The 22,017-nt window shown below is 40.5% G+C and overlaps 2 protein-coding genes across 4 annotated transcripts in view; one reads left to right on the forward strand and one right to left on the reverse strand.

Annotated features, from left to right (window-relative positions):
* Window positions 1-22,017, forward strand: part of CMSS1 (cms1 ribosomal small subunit homolog) — a 222,780-nt gene that overhangs the window by 158,574 nt on the left and 42,189 nt on the right. The gene's annotated exons all lie outside the window — the stretch shown is intronic.
* Window positions 1-22,017, reverse strand: part of FILIP1L (filamin A interacting protein 1 like) — a 188,596-nt gene that overhangs the window by 156,809 nt on the left and 9,770 nt on the right. Inside the window, exon 1 of one of the 2 annotated variants that reach the window (XM_050333119.1) lies at window positions 15,390-15,405. The exons of the other annotated variant lie outside the window; for it this stretch is intronic. The gene's annotated coding sequence lies outside the window, so the exon portion shown is untranslated. Of the gene's footprint in view, window positions 1-15,389; window positions 15,406-22,017 lie in introns of those variants that run through there. 2 annotated transcript variants of the gene reach the window in all.

Raw genomic sequence — 22,017 nt, forward strand, 5'->3', positions numbered from 1 at the left:
TAATTTTTACTCACCACTGCTCTTGTAAAAGCATCTGGTAATTGCAGTTACTTTCCTTTGAATTTCAAAATGATGACCCATATACCACACATTTTTTAAAGTTAAAACTAAAAGCAGCTCCCTTACCCCAAAACGAGTTTCTAAGTTGACTTTTCCTCCATTTGAAAAACTTCTGGCAGTTCGATTAGGAAAAAGATGGAAGAAACAGAGTTGTGTGGAGAAAGTACAGCTAATTCCTCTGCTATCACCAAAGGGGAAATCTAAAGACACAGAAACAATCTAAATTGGGATTTGGACAAGCTAGCAGTGGCAGAAGATGCATGAGTTCCTATCTTTTAGTGAGAATAAATGTCAAGGCTAATGTTCTAGTCTTTTTTGGTCATCTTTTCCTGGTTTGCCTGCATAATTAGGAATTGACTTGAAACAGTTCTGGACTTCTGTGAACAAGTATCAAAATTAAACCATGCAGTACATCTGATTTGGGCAAGTTAACTATTGGGTTTTTTTCATGTTCTACCTGAAGTGTTCTGCCTTCAGTGTGTTAAGATATGAGAAATTATTAAAATCAGTAGGTTTGTTTGTAGTGTAAAACTGATGTTAGTTGTCTCTCCACAAAAGAGAGACAGCTTGACTGGCTTTGAAATAAATGATCCCTGTTTTCAGGACCTATAATCAAAATTAAGGGATTCTGTTTTCTGCTGGAAAAGACATAGAAAGAAACATGAAATTGAATATCAGCCTGTTTTAGAAGCAAATAACGATTCAAAATCTGCAGTAAAATCTGGAATTATGGTTACAAGGTTATCTTTTGCTTATATTTTGCAGATGCATATAAGACCTGTTGAGGCACATACAGCCACGGGCAGGAATTTAGGAACTTTTATAGTTTTCTGTTTGATCTTGTTTTGGGGGGTTTGTTTGGGGGAGGGGGGTGGTTTGGATCTGTTTTTTCATAAAGCTTGTTAAGTATTAGTATTTTCTCTGAGATGTTAAGAAAATTCAAGTTATATGTGAAGATCTAAAGTACTGCTTTCCATTTATTGGGAGAAAGACTGATTTTGGCTATTTAGAGAAAAAACTACACATCTGCCCACAGAATTTGTGATTACACCTTCTTTGAGAGAAAGTCTGCTATATGTGATGAACTTTAAATGTGGTGTATTGTTTTTTGATGTTAAAACCTGCTTATAAATTACCAGGAGAATGGGAAAGTGGAATCCTTCATAAGGATTCATACTAAAGGTTGTGAAATTTTAATTTTGAGAAGAGATTTTCAACATTAGATGCTCGAGAAAGTATAGCAAAAAGCTGTAGTATATTTATTTAGAGCTTAATATATATCTTGAGGAAGCCTAATGTCAGATTCCCTCTGTGTTTTTTAATAGGTGTCTATAACTAGAAAGTAAATTTTGATATATACAAAAGCAGTAGATTTGCCATTTAATTCCACGTGACTAAGATTTGGCTTATGGTGTTTGTGGCACTTAGGCTGGATTCTTTTCTCAGTCTCTCTGGTGAAGCTTCAAACCTTTTGCTGGTCCCTGGCTGTAATCCACAGTGGTGGGTTACTGTACATAAAAACATTTCAAATAGATTTCGCATTTAATAAGGAAAGCTTTGGAAAGATTTTCTGCTGATGACAAGTCTTGGACCATCTCATAAGACATAAGAAAGGTAAGGCATTCCTTAGCATAGTCAGCACAGAGATACAGAGAACTTCATAGATCAAAACAAACTAATTAAGCTTCACCCAAGAATTGCTTAAGTGTAAATATAAAATGTGCCTCAAATTTGTCTGCTTTCATTTTCTGTGGATAAGCAGCAAAGTATTTTCAGATGCTTCTAGGAAGACACAGCTTTATTTCAGATGTTTGTTGTGAGATTGCAGTGTCCATTCAGACAAATCTGGGTGGGCAGAAGTAGAGGAAGCTTCTGTCATTGTGGAAATGCTGAAAGGGGGATCAACATAAGGATCCTTTCCAACCTAAATGTTTCTGTTATTCTATGACGTTCTGTCAGTGTGATAGCCAAAGCAAGCAAGTGGTTAATAATTCATCCCTCCTGCTTCTGGCATTAACTGAGAGAGTGGAATTGATAGACATGTTAATTATTCTCTTACATTTTTTCCAGAAGTAAAATTCCCAAATTACAGTAATTTCATGGAAGTATTGCAGCAATGCTTTTTAATCAGCGATCTTAATGGCAAGAGGATGAAAATTACCATCCGTATTGGGAATGCATGACAGACCACCAGACATCAAGAAATATCCATAATAGGAATTTTGTTTTAGAGTCTTTTTAGTTTGAAGCCAAGAGATCTGACAATCCTCTTACACAACATACTTACGCACTTTGCTAAGTTTTGATCATTAGACTCCCCACTGAGTTTAAAATAACGGAAATAAAAAGCCCCTGACATTAGTTTTGTTGACCTGCTTCCAACCTGCTAGGAGCTCTTGTGATATTTTATTTTTTATTTTTTTTTAGGGAACAAAATATAGAAACTGTCTTGCAAGGGCATGGGATCCCAGCCGTTTTGCAAAAGATGAAATTTTTGATTATTTTGTAGGATGTGAATTGCTAGGACTAGAGGCTGTGAAATTTGCTCTTTAGTTTTTGGAACACAGCTTGGGACACTTGCCAGCAAAATACTTTAAGAAGAGTGCTTTACCTAGAATTGTAAGTGAATCTCACAAGGCTTTAAATAACCTGTGTCACTGTGGTTACAAGTGAGAATACTTCCTAATGGTGTGTTCAGTCTACTGCATGACTGGCAGAGCTTCAGAAATACTGTGCTTTGGAAAATCACATTAAATACTTTCCCATGCTTCAGTTGATTCTTAAAAGTCTTTACTTTTAAAACACAAAAGAAATCGTTAGTCACTGTAAGAACATATAGTGGATCTAACTGCTGTATCACTTCATTTTTCAGATTAATTGTATGTAGCTCTCAGCTTGTGTTTTGGCATCATTTGAAGACTTCAGTTGGGGTTCCTTTGCACTAACAGAAAAATTCCTGTATAAGTCAAAGGCACAGTAAAAGATCCCCAGTAGGTTAGCTGAGCTAATAGGGTTGAGGTGTGAGAGAGATGTGAATGGTCAGGATCCGCTAAAGGATGGGAAAAGTTGGCAGATTCAAGGTGAGAGACTGAAGAGGGAACAAGAACCGGATGGGTTTTGTACTTGATTACACAGCGATGCAGAGCAGTACAAATACAGATGATAGACTTTCCTTTACTGCTTTTGTGGGTGTTTCTCCCATGTCTTCAGCATCCTTCCTAACAGGATGGCAATTTAGTTCCTTCACAATATCACTGTTTCATCCTGGAGCCTTTTAACTGGATGAACCAACTAATGTTGCAGTAGGGAAAAGTTTGTGAAATACCACATCATTTGAGCTCTTGAAACATGAACAAGGTATTTGCTTATCTGACTCTGAACCCACTTGACTGCCTTCATGACCTAAAAGTCCTGGCATGGTGATGCAAGATGTTTCCAACCTACTAGCTAATTTAATAAGATAGGTGCTTCCTTAGGAAGGCAATTTGTTGCTTTTGTGTGACAAGCAGGTCAGAGCTGTGCATTGTCTTAGACATAATGAGCTATGTCTCCTTGTCACTTCTGAATGAAAGATACAAAAAAAACCCCCCACCACAGTAGCTTTTTTTCCCCCCCAGCTCTTGTTTCTTCTTGGCTAACAGTGGTGGATCTCTACAGCTGTTGCCAAGGAGGGTGTTACTATGAGGTAGCTGTGAAGAGCTCTTCTTTACATGTAAAATAGAAGTCAAGTCTGTTTGCAAACTTTACTATCTTTTTAACTGCAAAGGCATCTTAAGATTATGTTAGAGGCTGAATATATTTTTCCTCATTTGTAGTTTGAATGAAATAAATATGCAAACAAGGCTTGACCTCAAAATTACCAGTTAAGCAAAACCCATCAAACTATACATCTTTGTCTGTTATATGACAAACATTCATTTTACTGTGGTTTTATTTAGAATGTCTTTTAAAATGCTTACTACATTTAATTCTTTAGTATTTTAATTTGTTTTGGATTCATTTTTCAGATGGAGGGACTCTTACTCCTCTAAATTAAACATAGCATAATGAAATCGAGTTGCTCAGGGCTCATGCACTGAGTAATAGCTACATTGATGCTTTCTTTGTTCCTACATAATTATACTCACTTTCTTTGCCAGTGGCTGTAGAAAAGTTTAGTCCATCTGTTTAGATTTTGTCTTTGAGATGTCTCATATTCCTAATGACTGCATGATTTGTAATTGCCCTTTCCTCATCCCCATGCCAATAAAGGAGGTGTCATTTCTTGTATGGGATGAAACTATTGCTTCCAAGAGTAGGAACTCATGAATTTCCTTTTAATGTAAAAATGTGTGCCCACTTTCCAGCAGTTCCTTTTACTGGACTCTACAAATGTAGCCAAAAACTAGGGGAGCTATTGAACCACTCATTAGCTATGCTGAAATTACTAAAAAAAATAAAAATCCTAACCTGTACATTATTTGGAGGAAAAACTACAGAACAGAGTATAATCTGCCAGATTATTATACTGAGGTACTTGGGAGTTTTGTAAACATGTCATGCTGGATTAATGTTAAGGATCATCCCCGAAGGAAAGCTGTGGGAGTTCTATCCCTTAGTGTCCCTGTGCATGGAGAATCCTATTGGTGCTCTTGATCCCTGACAATATAATATCATGACATCATTGGTGATATAAGATCAACTTGTCACAGGAATTTGTCCTAATAGGCTGATTAGTCTTTTAAATTTGGTAAGAATCAAACAACTGCACATCTAAACTATTCTGGTAGGGGAAAAGTATATTTTGTCCAGTGTGGTGCTCTGTCTGTCTGTATGTTCTCCCTCGATGTGTGTTCCTGCTACCATTGGAGCTCCTCCACCCATTTTGTGCATAGGCAGCCAAAATGGATTGGTGCTCGCCCTTGCACACTCAGCTGCTTCTCTTGTCTTGGCAAGGCAGAACACCTCTGGGATTTGTTGCTCTTTGCTTGAGGTTACTTGAGCCTTTCTAATTCACTTCATTTGTGAATTTTAACCTTTTTTTTTTTCATTACTATCCTTGTAGTTTTTAGCTTCTGTTGCTGTGAGACAGCCCAATTTCCAGCCTTGTGTTTCTCACTTGGCAGAGTTGTAGCCAGAGAGAGTTACAAGAACTCCCTTTGCTGAGGAGATGCATCTCGTCGTTTGCTGGGTGAAGAGCATAACCTGCTTTGTGTGTGGTATTGTCAGGGTTTAGAGCCCAGGGCCAGAGTGCATTGCCAAGAAACAATCCAGAGCTTCCTTCTCAGCTGGCCTTTTCCCTCTTTTTGACACATAAGTGGTCAGACTGAGCATCTTCATTCACAAAAGAAAATGCAAGATGATGACACTGTCTTATAGTATCCATGTCATGGCAGAGGATTGCATCACATGAAGAAATCTATTTCATCACCATGGTTTGGCCACTGACAGAAAAGTAGCTCTGGTTCAAAGTGGTCAGAAGTGGTCACATTGGGTGGCAGATTGTCATTTGTTATTAGTGTGCTGGGGTAGAGCTGCTGGTGGGAATTAGGATTCATTCCTTCCGTGAATGTAGGTAACCTCCAGTAGCATGTCTAAATGAACATTTCTGGTCCTGGGGTCTGCAGAGCATGTAGCAAGATCTGTATCTCCTGTGAGTATGTTGAAAAGGATGCCAGGTGGCATTCAGTTCATTCTGCAGTGCGACTCTGCAGTCACTGTGCTGCTGGAGAGTTGGACACTCTCTTTTGTGTGAACTGGACAGGGGAGGGACATAGTGATGAGGTCCCTCATAGCATCACCATGCTGGTGAACAGTCATTTAGAGGAACATTATTCTCCAGAAACTAAAGTTTGTTTTCTTTAGGCATGACCACAACTAACCTTTTTGTCTCCTTGCCCACAGGATCATGCTGGGAAAATTATGGGATTGTACATTTTAGAGAAACTAGTGTGATGCTGCCACCGCTCCTGAGTGAGTGTTTCCACATGCAGCCATGGCATTATAAGAATTAAGGTGACACATTAGAAGAAATCCTTACTTATGGGACAGTATTTTTTCTTTTAATTAAAAAAACCCTGAGCTCTCTCTTCAATTGCACAGACAAATGAAATTGTAATTTGGATTAAGTACCTGAGGTCAACAGTTGGTTTGATCTTTAGTGATGCTGCTGATTAAGGTATGTCAGCTCCCTGTTTTCCTTTTGGCAAAACAAGCTTTAAATAGGTTTTCCTTATAGCCATCTTTAGGTTACCGTTTCTATGCATCTCCTAAGTATGTGTCTGTATGTTTGTTCACTGCCCTGATGACTGTGCTTTTTTCTTTCTTCTAATTCATTTAGGAGCAAACACGAGAGAGCAGCACTGGGAAGGGTCAGTGGTGGCATCATGCAGCGTGCTAAACCTTGCACAACAATCCTGTAAAGCGTATCCTAGAAAACACAGAAGGGACTGATGGCTCTTTTTGCTATCCATAAGCAGGGATAGCAGTGTTTCCTTCTCTAGCGTTGGCTGTGCTACCTAATGCTTGGTGATTAACTTCTGTGGGGAATAGACAGTAGGGGGGCCTTGGGATCCTTACCTGAAAATGCATAATTTTAAGCTATTGTGCATCTGGAAGGAAGAAAGTTCCAAATTTTGAGGTCAAACCTCTGCAGAGATATTTTTAGTTCACTGAATGGAAGTCAGATTTGGCTGGTGAAGAACAGGTTTCCTTCTGCTAAGTATGTTAGCTGATACTTTGTTACAGAATGAAGTGTTGTCTTTCCCATTTTTCTTGCAACTGGCCAAGCGTAAAACTTACAGTTTGCACTTGGCCTCAGAGAAGACTTTATCCCACTTTCTTCTCAAATTTCTGTAGGGAGTTTGTCCATAGCTTTATGGTGTTGTGGGAAAGTCACTGTTATTGTGAAGAAATGGAAAAATTGCTAGTTCTTGTAGAGATTCAAAGTAGCAGATGTGTGCTGTTGTCTTCCCAAGAATGAAATTTAATTGTTACATGCTACTCGACTTTAAGATTGTCAAGGGAACATTATCTCACTATAAAAATAATTAAAACCTCCTTTCAGGATAATGCACATGTGGCTAATATAGATGTTGGCCACTGGCATAGCATCTGGGGATTTTATGAGTTAAGGTATGTTCTGAGTGCCTGTTGTGATCTCATGTCAGAGGGTATAATTCCACTGACTTCAGCTGAAACTGTTCTGTTCTCATCTGTGAGATCACAGTTCCTAAAACCGAATTCCTGGTATTTTTCATGTGTTTTATACCTGTCTGTTAGGACATGGGAACATTTAAATGGAGCAACTTTTGAGTACATTCAGTTTTCAGAATGCTGCTTTGAGCTGGGTTTATTTCACTTATATAGTAGAGAATTATAAAGCTGGGGGGCAGAGCAGTGAGTTGGCCTTGGGATGTCCTGGAGTATGTGTCTGTTCTCTTGCAGAACCTAATGTAAATGTTTACATTTTTTAATGTGTGGACTCAAAGCTGAGAGGTTCTCAGTGCACTGATGGTGCACCTGTCACTTGAGATTTTTATGTCCCATCAGCTTTTTCACAGAATTCCAGATTTTTATGAATCAAGTGTTTCTGGCACCAGGATAATGCCCAGATATCAGTGTAGTACTGCTTGGCTACATCAAGATAATGCTTTTTTAGTAGTTGGTTGTGAGACTTTGGCTGCATGAGGTGGAATTGAACAAAAGATGTTTTTCTTCATCTTTCTATGGTCCTAAAAAATATGGCTTTTTGGTACTGAAAAAAAACCTAATTTTTTTTTGCCAAAAACTGGTGTCTGTTTTGAAAGACTGAGTAGTTGCATGCCCATGTAGTTTTCTCTAGCATTGTGGTTGATAAGTACATTAAAATGTATACGTGGCTCTTTGAGTTCTGCTGACACTAAGCAATGAGTATTGTACTTTTAAAATTATTTCTTCATTACCTCATTACCAGGGAAGAAAACACAAAATATTGACTCAGAGTATTGCCTGAGTATTCAATATTCCTCAACTTCTCAGAACAACTTGCAATTTACTGGGGAAAAAAACCTAAGGGAGATCACTATAGACCTGTCTAACTCAAGCAAAAGTCTTTTCCTTAAATAATTGCTTGCTGATGTTCTCCTGGTTCAGTATCATTGTTCTGGTTTTACCTGATCTTAAGACCAGCTAGGTGGCAGGGGAGCAATGCAGGATTTGTATTGTTTCTGTTATGGATGACCAGTGCAGTCCACATAAGCTTGTCATGGCGTATATGAATTGAGAACAACACCAGATGCCTTCAACTATGGGTCCTAATACTGCAGCTTGGGCAGCTGAGGTACCTGTGATATGAAGTCTAGAGATACTTGTCTTTGAGGCTGTCACAGTGGAAAAAAAAAAGTGGACTTTTTTTGAATAAAAGATGGTGGCTTGCTGCAGTCAAAGGCATGACATTTTCGGCCAATCATATGTTACTTCTGCTTTTTTTTTTTCCCTGTTTTGTTGATTCTTCTCAAACCTTTTATTTCCCAGTTAACTTCCCTGAATGTCAGCAGCATCTTAAGAACAGAAGGAGAATCTTCAGTATTAAGAAATGTTGAAAGTACATACTCTGTAGAGTTGATTTCTTCCATGTATAAAGGGGGAAAAACAGGCGTATCCTCATCTGCATGGGATAGATCTCAAAGTGGACGAAAGCTGAAATGCTTTGACAGCTCACACCACTTTCTCTCAGCAGAGAGTGTAAGTAGGATGGGGAGGATTTTCAGAAGTACTCACCAGTAGCTTAATTTTTTTCCCACTGAAATGTGTTGTTTGTTTTGGAGGTTTTGGTGGGTTTTTTCTACTGACATTTCTGGGAGTGCCTCTGAGCCAAGCTAATGTAATTCTGATTTTTCTAATGCAGTGGCCATGTTTCTTGAAGAGCATTGGAAAACCGTAGCTCTAGTTCTCTCTGTACCTTTGCAGGTGTGCATGTGTGCAACTTTCTTGTGACCTGTTCCTGCTGTGTTCCCTCATGGATCAAAGTACTGCTTTAACCCCTGCATGATTTTTGTGTGGGGTTTGTGTTTTAAATTTCTCTGAATAGTAAGTGGGTTTAATTCCTGCTAAACGTTGTTTGCTTCCTGCCTGTGAATGGTAAAACCTCAATGTCTGTTTTTCATATACCGTTTCCAGGAACCTCATGCAATCCTAAATGGTGTGCCCTAGGGAACAGCATATGAGGTCAGCCCTGCTGCTTACTTATCTTGGGATTCAGCCCTTCCGCCCTTGTTCTTCAATAGTAACATTCTTGGTTCAAAGCCACTATTGAAAGATGAGGATCACATGGAGAACCCATATGGTTCACCTGGAGCTGATGGTGTTGCAGTGGGGGAAGGCGATATTTTAGCTATCCCGCTCAGGGGCGTTTGGTAACTTGTTACATTCTGTAGTAAGGGTGAGGAATTTTTTCCTTTGATGAGGATCAGATGGAATTTCAAACACCTCTGGAAGGTCACATATTAATCTGTGTCTTCGTCCTTGATCGATAGCGTCTTAATAGAGCTGAAGGGTAAGACATGCAGTACTTTGAAGAACATAATGGCTGAGCAAGCTCCGAGTGAAGAGGGCACTCGGCCACCCTTTGAAATGATTGCTCATGTTTATATTAAGATCTGCCTTCTTTTTTTCTGATCATTAACTTTGAAAATTTTTCTCATGTGGTGACTTCATTGTCCTTTATTGCACATCTTAACTGTATTTTAAAAGAACTTGAGCTGATGCCAGCATCAACATGTCTGAGCAGTTTTGATGCAACTTAGGTAGCTTTAGGCCTGAAGTCATATGAGAAATGTTGCTCTGGGGACCAAAGTCTTAAATATTATACCAGCAGGAGTTTCCTTAGAAATTTCAAGAGAATTGGGTGAGTTATTCTCTTGAGTCAAGTGCAATAGCATTTGTTATCTGCTTTATGAAGTTTAGGATTAAATGTAGTGGTTTTTTGGAACAAGGATATTGTTACAGGGTAGGGGAATGAACCTGAGATGGAGGTTAACATTTTACAGAATATTGATTTGACACAATACTGAGTAATAGGCTGCTTAAATTACATCGTAACTAGGAGAATGTGTTCTGATTCCATTTGCAATTAAAAATACTAACTGTTATTAAAAAAAAAACTGACTGTTTTTCCAGCTAAATCCCTATGTTTGTTCTTCCCTATTTTTTATCTCGAATACTTTTTTATTGCTGTTGGCAAATTTCAGATATCAGTTGGAAGGAAAAAACTGACCTTGTTTTAGAAGTGACAGTGTGTGGTGTCTTGTATTCAGATAATTGACTCCTTCTATGCTGGCAGAGCTATTAATTTATTGGCACATCCATCAAGAGCAGTCATGCCTTCAAAAACTTTGCTCTTTATAGTGTTTGAAAGACTTGTTCCCAGTGTAGATGAGAGAAGGAGCCTTGCTTTGAACAGGCTCTCATCCACTGCTCCCTCCAAACCAGCCAGCTGTGAATGCCATGGGTATTTCTTAATGTACATGGCCTGTCTGGATGGGCAAGTCAGATGAATTCTTTCCCTGTGCCCTGTTGGCTGCACACATTTCTGTGCCACCCTGCCTCCTTGCTCTGGAACTGAGGCCTTTAAACTTCTTTCATTCCCCTCACCCACTGGATGTCTGAGCAGTTTGTTGCTTTTAGGTTTTAATCACACAAGATCACAGCAGTTTTTCTGAGCAGATCTAGTATTATCAACTTACAATATCAGTGCCTAATGTTGTAAGTAAGTGCCTAGTGCTGTGTTACTGAAATTTTGATTTTTTTGGACTATCCATTTCTACTCTCATATTTTTAAAGCTAAGGAGGTGCAGAGGGAAACAGAAGTCATAAGAAAAATAATTAATTTGAGGGGGTTGTTGGCTTTTTTAGTCTTTTTCCATCTTTTTTTTTTTTTCATTATTTGAATTGATTTTTTTCTTTGTTGTCATGGTTTAACCCCAGTCAGCAATTAAGCACCATCCAGCCACTCGCTTTCTCCCCTTACAGCAGAATAGGGGAGAGAATCAGAAAAGTGAGAAAACTCATGAGTTGAGATAAAGACAGTTTAATAAGTAAAGCAAAAGCCTCACATGCAAGAAAAGCAAAACAAGGAATTCATTCACCACTGCCCATGGGCAGGCAGGTGCTCAGCAATCCCCTAAAAACAAGGCTCCATCACATGTAATGGTGACTTTGGAAGACAAATGCCATCACTCTGAACATCCTTCTTCCTCCTTCTTCCCCCAGCTTATATGCTGAGCATGACTCCATGTATGGAATATCCCTTTGGTCAGGTGGGGTCAGATATCCCAGCTTTGTGCCCTCCCAACTCCTTGTGCAGCCCAGCCCAGTCGCTGATGGGGCAGTGTGAGAAGGCCTCAACTCTGTGCGAGCACTGCTCAGCAATAAGGAAAACATCCCTGTGTTGTCACCTGTTCCCAGCACAAATCCAAAATACACCTCCGTACTAACTACTGTGAAGAAAATTAACCCTACCCCAGCCAAAACCAGCACACTTGAGCCTCAAGGAGCTTAAACACAATTGTTAATTATACCAAAAAAATATAATCAGAAAGTCTAACGTGCCATGAGAAAACACCTTGGGATACAGAAAATGTGTAACCTGATGTTCCTGCACAGTGTTCAGCCTAGTCTAGTTCCCAGTGGAATGTCTTCATCAGCCACACATTGCTGTTGCTTTAGCTTTTTAATGTCTTGCACAGTGGGATAAGGTGGAAGCAGCGATGCTGTGTTTGGATTGACTGTGGTAATGAAAAGCATGTCCTGAACACTTCCTTTAAAGTGTCACTGCTGTGTTGTGGTTGGCTGCCAACAAGTTTGCTCCACGCAGTCAGGTAATGTGTAAATGACATCAACTGCTTTGGTGTTTTCCCCTGAAGGGAACGGCTGAGCTGTTCAGGCAGTGATACCCCTGGCTTCACATTAGCTCTGGTAAGGCACCATCTGGAGATTGCTGATGGGCTGCAGTCAGGATCATTGTGTGATTTAGGTAGGAATGATAATCTTTTTCTCCCAAAAAAGTGCAAGTGCAATTGAGTCCACTAGTTAAGCCAAAATCCCTTGCTGTCTGTGGTGATTCACAGTGGGAGCTGACATGAAGTATCAAGGAGGGATTAGCGTGCGCAGCGTGCTGTGGTTAAGAGCTTGTGCCACTTGGTCAGACCACGGCGTGAAGCTGTGGTGAGTGTTGAGTTGCTAATGTCTCCTCAGGTTACTCGACTTGGGTTTGTGTGCAAACAGAGCAAGGTGGCTGATTGGCAGGCTTGCTTCAGAGCCAGGGATTTTAAAGCGCTGCCGAAGAATAGGCCTGAAATATCACTACTTCCAGTCCCTCGCTAACAGGAGCAGCTACACTGAGACCTTACTGAGGAGGGAGAAGTGGTCTGGATATAAAACGATGTTTTAAAAATATTTTGCTGCTTTTTTTATTCATATACATTCCCATGTTCTGGTGAGCTAATAAGGCTCTCCTGTGATGAGAGAAGTTGAAGTGTTTTGTTGAGCTGCCAACTCTAGGGGCTTATATTGCTGGGCAGGAGTCCATGCGGGGAGGAGGGCTTTTAGGGTGTTGGGGTTTTTTGGAAATGATGTTTCAGCCTGTGTGTTTCTCTACGCCAAACTTCAGCCTTTTAATGTTCTCAGTATTACTAAGGAGAAGTGTTCTCCCATCCTCTTGCCTCACATAAGTGTCTTTCAGGCCCACTTTTTTTCATATCAGGGATCTGACTTGCTCAGGAGTTTCCCATAGCCCACGTTCACTGCCAGTATCATGACCCAGCCCTGACAGAACAGCTTTGCTGGAATGGTTTTCCCATTGTTTTCCATGGAAGAGGCACGCTGAACCCGTTTTGGTGGTGGCAGACATGCGTGAAATCCAGCATGGCAAGAAATCCATATTCATCCCAAATTCCTAATATGAGGAATCGCTATCTACTTGAGGAGTGTGAAAGCAACAGAAAACTAGGGCAGAAAAACTAAACTGAGGTCCTTGTCTGATTGTCTGTTACAAGTTTCACAGATGTGTATGAACTGTTGTGTTTTGGACCCTTCTCTAGATTTCAGGTGCAAGGTTTTTGTCCCTGTTGCAGGTCCCCAGTCATAGGTGAAGGCAAGTAAATCAGACTGTGCTTAAGTACCAGACCAAAACAGGGCAGGAGATTACAGTGTGAAGGCTCTGCTCCTAAAGCTTTTTCTTATGCTGGAGTCTTTGTGGAGGAAAGGATGCAATTGTGCTGGTGCATTATTGTTAGGTATCTGACCTCCCCCTCCCTGTTGCTGGCTCTCAAATACTTTGTTATTGCCAATTCACTGACCTCTCCTCTGCTGATTGCGCAAGACCAGGTTGAAGGTCTGTCATGTCATCACCTGGGAAACTAGAAAATAAATTGAATAAATCCTATGAAAGTATTTATAGATAAAGATTGAACCAGAGAGGGTTGGAATAGATAGAGATATATTTGGTGCAAACAGAAAGCTTTTTTAAATATTTTTTTAAGTAATCTAATAATTCTATCTGTGTTGGTAATTTCTATCTGTGAAAAATAACATTCAAAGTTTCATGTGGGGAAGGAAGGAAGCTATCTGTAGGGTGGAGAGAGGGTGGTGGTAGCAAGTAGCAAGATTTGATGCAGTTGGGATATGTGGATGGAGTTGTAGGGAGTCCACAGCTCTCCTGCCATAGTGTCTGTTTAGTTTCTGGGAGGATGAAGGTTCAAGGGAAAGTGTGTCTCTAACTAGGGAGACCCTCTGGGCAGTTCAGTGTCTGAGGGTCCCTCCTGTCCTCCAGAGTGTGCTGCCTCTGTTTTTAAGTACCTGGTTCTTGCAGGTACCTGTTGCTGTGGTGGGCAAGGTGATATGTGCCTGACCAGGTCTGAAGTCTTTAAGAGTGTGCATGCTGTGGTCTGTCACAACTGTTTGAGCCTGGAAATTCATGTGTCCTTTTGTATTGAGGCTACATCCTCACATAGTAAACTGCAGTGGGAAATAGTTTCCCCTTGCATTATTAAGCCAGTGGAGAAGTTTTATGTCCCATGATAAGGTTTGTTCAAGCACTGTCTTCCTGCTGTAGTTTTTGCTGGCTGAAAGGTCACTGCCTGCTTCCCATAATTGCCTGCAGATCTCCCCGGTGAGTGGCTTGCCTTTGCTCTGTGACTGCCTTGGCTCATCATAAGCAGGGTTAGTGGTAAACAGCATAAGTAATGGGCCATTTACCAGGTTGATTTGTTGTGGCTGAACTGGGCACAGACAAATAAAGGGCAGGACTTCAACAGGGTTGATAATGGGGGTCAGTCTTCCCCTTTCCCCTCTTATTTAAGCAGCCACGGCCAGTGCTGGTTGGGGATGTGTGATCAAAATATTCATAATAAATATCTGTCCTCTGACAGACCTTGAGAAAGTAAACTTGGCTACCCCAGAACAGATATGTTGGCCCTACCATGGTGCTTATTTCAGAATGGACACTGTTCTGTATTTGAACGTTACATGCGTGCCAAGTGTCTGAAAAAACAAGCTTAGCTACACACAGGATCCCTTGCCACACCCTGTCATTGGCTATTTTTTGCTGAATATGGAAAATACAAAATCTGCTTTTATAAAGCTGTGCTAGCAAATGTGTGTCACCCACCAGTTTGCCTCTCTCCTGTTCCAGTGCTGGGAAAGATTTCTTAAAACAAAGAATGGAATAAATCATTCAAATGACTATGTTTTGTGGTGCCTGACTGGCCAGATGAGTAGTTTTCTGAGCACTGGGGTTGAACATGCCTACTTTCCTATAAATTTCTGTCCAGTGGTTGACTCTGAGTCTCAGTGGAAACTTTTCCCATGGCTGAGGAATTTGCTGGGATTCTCCGTTCTCTCTGGGATCGCACATGCCAGCCTTGCCTTTCATGAAGATAATTATAGAATCGCCTTCCTGCCTGTTTGCACAAAACTTGTAAGAACGTGCAGGAATTTGCTTTCTCCAGCCTTTTGTCAAACCTTGGCTCAATAGCTGTGGGCCGAGATAAAAATTCTGGGATCAACACGCAGATACAGACATACACCCAGAGATATTGTGGTTGCCATGTGTAAATCCTGTTTCCCTAAGAGGCAGAGCAAAGGGGATGTGCAGTGGGAACCACACTGTGGGCTCTGTGTGGGACAAGGAGTCACTAACGGTGTCCTGTGAAAGGAGAATCTTGCACGTGCAAAGCAGGGAGTAGGAGGAGAACAGCAACTGCTCTTTCCCTGCCTGTTTGAGATTCCCTGCCTATGCACCACTGACACAGCAGGGGATGCTTGATGGCTTTCTTTCCCTTTTGTGAGTATAACTTGTAACTTGAACTTACCCTTGTGGAGTTCAGCACAGTGGGCACTTGGAGAAGCAACCTTACGAGTAGTAAGGGGCAGGATGGATGCGCCCCGTTTAACCACAAAGCATTTTCCGAAATAAGAGAAATATGGTAATATCTCTGGCACGTGGTAACTGCAAACATGAAGGCACAGGATTTTAAATGAGCGAAGGTTCCTCAAAGGAATGTTTCCCACTCTGGTGGTAACTCACTCAGTGAAAATAACGTGTAACACTTCCCAACTGTTGGGAAAAGCATCGTTCAGTTTTGCATATTCACCATGTGAAAAATAAGTAGAGTTAGAGACACATACAATAAATAAGCAGAAAAGCCACATGTGGGCTTTTAGATATTTTACCACATCAGTGAGATTTGCATTTTGTTCCTGGCAATACCGTTAACTTGGCGTGTGATTTGAGAAAAATCATCTTACCCTTCTGTGCTCTGGCATATCTGTTTGCATTAAAGATAGTGGCTGTCCTCTGAAATCTCACTCTACTTGTATAGAAGTTGAGGGTTTTTTTGATAAGCTTTTTGTAGTATTTTTGCAGTATGGATACAGAAGCTGCTTGCAAAAGGACTGTAATTTGTAGTTTTAGGCTATAGCTTGAGCATCCTGGGTATTATTAGATACTCAGTCTCAACCTTAAACCCAAAATGAAGAACTAAGGGTTTAATATGTAGGGTGTTAATGCATGGTGTAAATGAGTGGAAGCAGCAAACAAGCTTTTCAGATACAGAGGTAAACCTGAGAAACAAGAAGAGTCAGGCATGGAAGGGCAGTGTTGTTTCTAAGGAACAGCCTGACTGTCAGCACAGTGGCTGCTGTCACAGTGTTAAGAAGCAGCATCACAGGGTCTGAAACAGAGCTTGAGTTCACAGGAGGGCCTTAAATGGCATTCACTTTGAGTATGGGATCTGCTTTCCTGATGATATTCAGGTGTATGGCAGTTACAGGATGAGAGATATATGGGCATGGTGATAAATTACTGTGCAATTTACTGACAGATTCACCTCTGTTTGTGCAAATGAACCTTAAAGGGAGACCATATAATCATGTTATTTAGCTGGGAGCAAGTGTCCCTTCCCATATCTTCAGCTACTCAAAAGTTCTTGTGAGAAATTCTACTTCTCAGGCTAAAATTTCCCTGAAAGTAGCAGCATTTATTTATTTTTGACTGTTCTGAGAATAGAAGGTTTCAGCCACGCTTCAATAATGAGAGAAGAATGAAATGAGATTTTCTTTGTCCCCAGAAATGTTGGTTTTAAACATCCTTTCAACTGAGTGGAGGAAACTGTAAAATCAGGATGTGACAGTGCTGCTCCAGAATTCTCCAGGGGCCTTTGAGTTTGACTTGGTGGAGTTTTGTGGCTGATATGGAACCGATGAAGCAAACTTTTCCAGTTCATTTTTTCTGAAGCACACAGCTAAGAAAAGATTTACTACAGAAGCATCTGCAACTAATTTAGCAGAGTAGCCCAATGAAGTATATTGCTGCAAATTGCTACAGAGACCTGGCGTGGTTGGTGGCAAGGCAGGAGAATAATCTTTTGCATGGCTGTCAAAGTCAGGAGAAGGTACCTCAGTCTCTTGTGCTCTTGTTGAACTGAAGCAGAGGCAGCACTTTTCTAGGGTTGGCCTGTGGTCTGAAATGGCAGATAATTTGTCAAGAGTGAGGTGTTATTTCTTCTTTCCCTTTTCCTTGATCACCCCCAGGAAGTTCTTTGATCAAGGAAAGATATTAGTGGAGCAGAGTATTTTGCCAATCACATTTAATGCTGACATGACGACTGAGTCCTCGGCACTTTCTCAAGCACCTCAGGGTCCAAGTGGGCAATTGAAAATGGTTGTCTAGTGAAAGCCCTATTCAAATGAGTGAGGAGAGGAGAGTGCAGAGAGTAGCTGATATCTGAAGTGTGAAGATTGGTTTTTAGTTTAATTTTACTCTTAAGCTCTCTTCAAGAAAAGACCTGGCCGCCACTGCTGCTCTGACTTTTCTTCTGATCTCATTCCTTCCCTTCTGCTGGCCCATGTTTGAGTGGTGGGATATGACCCCTCTTGCATTACCCTTGTCTCATTTCGTTGTTCTCAATCCTCATATGGCTTTCTATTTCCTTCCTTAATTTTTGTCTTGATGTTTAAAAAAAACCCACAAAATTCTTTGATGGCTCCACATGGGCAGAAAAATGTCTGGAGGATCACATCATTCAGTCTACACAATGCTTGGATCTCAGCCATTCTTTGAGTTCATTGTTTACATGACCTCTAAATATTTATTTTTTTAAATGGGTTTATAAATTGCTATGATTGATTAAAAGACTCCCAATAAATGTGTATTCTTCTAAACACACGCAGAATGGTGGTTGGTTTTAACAAAACAAAACAGGAAAAAAAGCAAACAGCTTGTATAATTTTATGTGAAGTATGAGATCTATACAAAACTAAATGTTGGTTTATTCTTTAAATCTTGTGACTGGTATCTGAGCAGCCAATAAGTATTCAGAATGTCTGTAACCTTGGCAGCAACTCAGAACTCATTTATCAACGTTTCTAACATGGGAGATGCAGCCATAATTTTCTTCCAACGGCCAAGTTTTGGGGGGTTAATTTTGTTTTGGTTTTTAGTGTATTCCCCTTGTGCTTTTTCTTGGACAAATACTGTGTCTAATGTGATTAAAATCAAACTCTGTTATTACTCTGTATTTAAATTGCTTTGTACTGTATAAACAGGCAGATCTTGGCTCCAGATCCTTATATTATGTGAGACATTAGACTCCTAAGACCACTGGTTAATTGGAAATCAGGTTCCCATTGGAAGTAATTGTCATTGCCTTGTGAGGAAGGTTTAGTGAAAATATCTAAATAGAGATGCATAGAAAGATGGTAAGAGTCAAACCCAGATATGAGTGTGAGAAGCCTATAGGCTATAGCTAATTTGACAAGTTATAAATGCTTATCTGGTCTTCCTTTGCTATGATGATAAACAGTCAAAACACCTTCATACATACTTGCCAGGTAAATATATGAGTAAGTTTACCTTGTGGAATTTAAGTATGAATATGTAATATGTTTCAGCCTTCTACTTGGAAATCTATTTTTTTCAAGTTCTTCATACTGGGGTTTGTGCTGCAAAACTTAATCAGCCTGCTCCAAGAGGAATAAAAGAGCCCTGTCAAACAGCTCAGAGGCAATCACAGATTTATGACAGACTTTTATTTGCCATGCCTGAAGTCATGTGGTAAATATGGCAACGTAAAAAGTGCAGTACTTGAGGAGGTAAATGGCTTAATCTACTAATTTTGCTTTCTAAACAGTACCTGGGAGTACAGATGACTTGCTTTGCCAAAAACAAGCTTTAGAAAAAGTAACAATGACATCTTGTTTTGACGGTGTAAGTGGGTGAGGGTGATACTGTTCAGCCGTAGTGTTTCATTATAATTACCAATTTAAAAAAATAAAATAAAAGCTTGGGAACGTGTTATTACACTAACATGATCCAAATTCAGCTTTCATCGGAGAGCCCAACTGCGTAAAGGGAGCCCGGTCTTACCACACGGTGCCTCCGCACACAAAGGCAGTGACATCTGTATTATGGGGCACTTCTGTTGCTTTAATCACCACTTACTGCACTCTTACTGGTAGTTATTAATGCTAGAGATTAATGACACAAATCTGGATTTATTAGTGCTGTAAACCTGTGGGAAATAGTGAGTTGAATTAGTGTCTTTTCCATAATAACAAATAATGTGCTTTTACTAGACCTGAACATGGTGTCTCAGTTTCTACAGTAAAAATGACTGTGTGTGAGCCATTTAAGGTTGTTTGAATGATCTTTCATGGCTTGGCCGTAACATTTCAAACTGTAAAACACTTTCCCACTTGCTAGCAAAGTCTCAGTTCCTGATTTAGGGTGTCAAAAACTGTTTGGTAATTATTTTACCCCAGACTAAAATGCTTTTTAAAAAAAAGTAGTACTTCCTTATATGTAATGTTGACACAGTAGAGACTCCTGAATTCCTCAAGAAGAAAGGATATGCAAGGTATGTGTATCTTAATGTGACTGTTCATAAACCAGCTCACTGCTGGGCTGCATCCTGAAATCCAAAACTGGTCGAAGACAAGTTGCTGGTGCAAAATTAGCTACAGGACCCTGTTCTTTGCTTCCTAAGGAGTAAATCTACCTCTTGAACCATGTATTTGTGACCAGTCTATGCCATGTCTACACACCCATTAAAATATCTCTGAGGTTGCTGGAGGCTTTGAAAGCTCTGTGAGTCAGTAAAAATCCATTCTTCCTGTTTTTTTTGTAATTTGCCACCCAGTTATTTTGATCAGTTCTGAGAAGGGGTGGTGAATATGAGTTTTATCCACTGCCTCTTATGAACCAGTTTTTAAATTCAACATAAAAGTTTCTTCCTCAGTTTGATTGTGTTTCAGTAGAAAATAACTTTCTTAAATACAACAGTAACAACTATGTGGTATCTCTTGGCTGTAATGCTCCACAGCTGGTGACAAAAAAGGATCATAGAAATTGCTGAACCTTTAAACCAAGCTCATGAAGTACCTCTAATAGGTACATTTCAAGGAATTGTTGAGAACATTAATTTTCTTTAGTGTCCACTCCTGAGTTCTGGGAGGTGTGCTGTCCTATCTACAGCTGACTGCATAATCTGGGCATCTCCTTCTGTTGGTGTGGTAAAGACAGTGCCTTGTGTGACCCATCCCAAAAAAGCCTCCCAATGGAATGGGCTGTTGGGGCCAGGTTTGTGCGAGAAGAAGTGGCACAGTTATCTTGTAAGCAAAGACAAAGAAAAGAGTCTATTGCACCTGGGCATGCAGACCAGTGGAGTGGAGTATGAATCCCAGGCAGCTGCTTTGGTAGCACATCGGGTAAAGAGGAGGAGAAGGATTCTGAATGCTGCGAAGTTTTAAGAAATATTTCTTCATAATGCATGCACACTTTCTCTCTGTTTACTTGGGCTGAGCTGGAGACAGCTGGTGTTCTTCCAGACACTGAGGAAGCTGGGCGTCAGCACTGTCTGCTTCAGATAAGATTAATAACGTATAGCTTCATGGAGAATGGAGCCTAATCTGTTGGGATGCCACAGCAAGCACTCCTGGTGAGAAGGAGCAGCTGCCTGCTTTGGGCCTCCTGAGAGAAACAAGGTGAACCATCTGAGACATTGAGATTGACTCCTGTTTGGTTCTGAAGGCAAGTTCCTCACACCTTGTAGTCAGTTGTGTTGAATGCAGCAGGCAGATCTATGGACTTGTGGTCATGTCCGAGTCCCAGCTCTCAAGTTTTGTCCAAGTCAAAACTCCCTTTGAGAAATGACCCCATAATTGAACACAGGAATACAGCAAAAGGGTAAAACAAAGTTTTACTCTTGTATAGCAGAGTACAAGGGTACTGGGACCTTCCTGAAGTACATGCTAACACTAGTCTTGACTGACAAAGCAGAACAGGGGCAGTTTGAATTAAAATATTCTGCGGTCACTTCTGCTTCCCATTTTCAGCTTAGGAGTAAAGAAGAGGATTGTTTGATCTCTTAAAAGCTTTCTATGTTTTACACAGGTTGAAGACTTGATCTACCTCTTTTACACTTTGTTTATTACTGCCCTAGTGAGGCTGATCTGTGCAGTGAATGAAGCCATGATCTTCATCTTTCTTGAACAGCAGAGAAAAAATTATTCTCCTCCACAAAATTTCTGCCAATCCCAACTGGTGTTAAAAAGGGCCAGAAACTGTCCAAGCCTATCCAAAAATGCCTTGCTTTGTCTAAGATGTGTTCCCTCCCAGTGCCCTGTATTTCTGTCTCTATATTACTTGCTCTATAAAGCCATTAAATGGCTGAATGGATTTTCCCAGGAACCCTGCAGGAGGAAACTGCTCCATGTGTAGGCAGCTTGAAGACTCTGGTGCATGAAGTTTCCCTCCTATCCCTGCAAGGTTTACTTGGTAGGCGTGCTTGTGATTTGGTTGTTTCAACTGCACAACCTGCACTCCCAATCAGTGCATGAACAATTTAAGGAGGAGAATTACAGATTCAATACCTATAGCAGAAAACAAACTAAAGCCAGTAAAACCAATGCTTGCACTGAAGCAGCATTTTTTTGGTGACTTTCCTCTGGAGTTCTCATGATAGATACAGCTTGGAGTCATGAGCATTTTTGTTACTATAATACATGTTCACAAATTATTGGTGCACTGTACTGATACTGTGCTGATACACTGGTACTCCTACTGGTGCAGGAATGAAGACAGAATAGTTCTCTGCCTAGAAGAAAGTCTCCCTCCCCATTTTCAGAAATAATACTGCCTTCCATCCTGCATTCAGTGACTTCAGGGTGTGGGTGGTGGGTGACTTTTAACACAACCATGGGTTTACCTGCAACATGATGGTGTTTTTTAGGGCAAACCTCCTGCCAAGGTCTGTCTTCTGGGACTCTAAGCTTAAAGGAAGCTGCAAAAACCTGACTTCTGTCAAGATCACCTAGGTCTGAGGATGGCATGCTTTAGGTTCCCACCTTCCTTTAATTTATCTCCTCTTTCTTAATGTAGAAAAATCTTGGGACGTTAGTTCCTCTCGATATTGCCAGGGAGCTCAGTTAGCAGCCAGAGTG

This window comes from Myiozetetes cayanensis, unplaced genomic scaffold (genome assembly GCF_022539395.1).
Source record: "Myiozetetes cayanensis isolate MyiCay16 unplaced genomic scaffold, myiCay2020 scf5-8, whole genome shotgun sequence".
NCBI classification, from domain to species: Eukaryota; Metazoa; Chordata; class Aves; order Passeriformes; family Tyrannidae; genus Myiozetetes; species Myiozetetes cayanensis.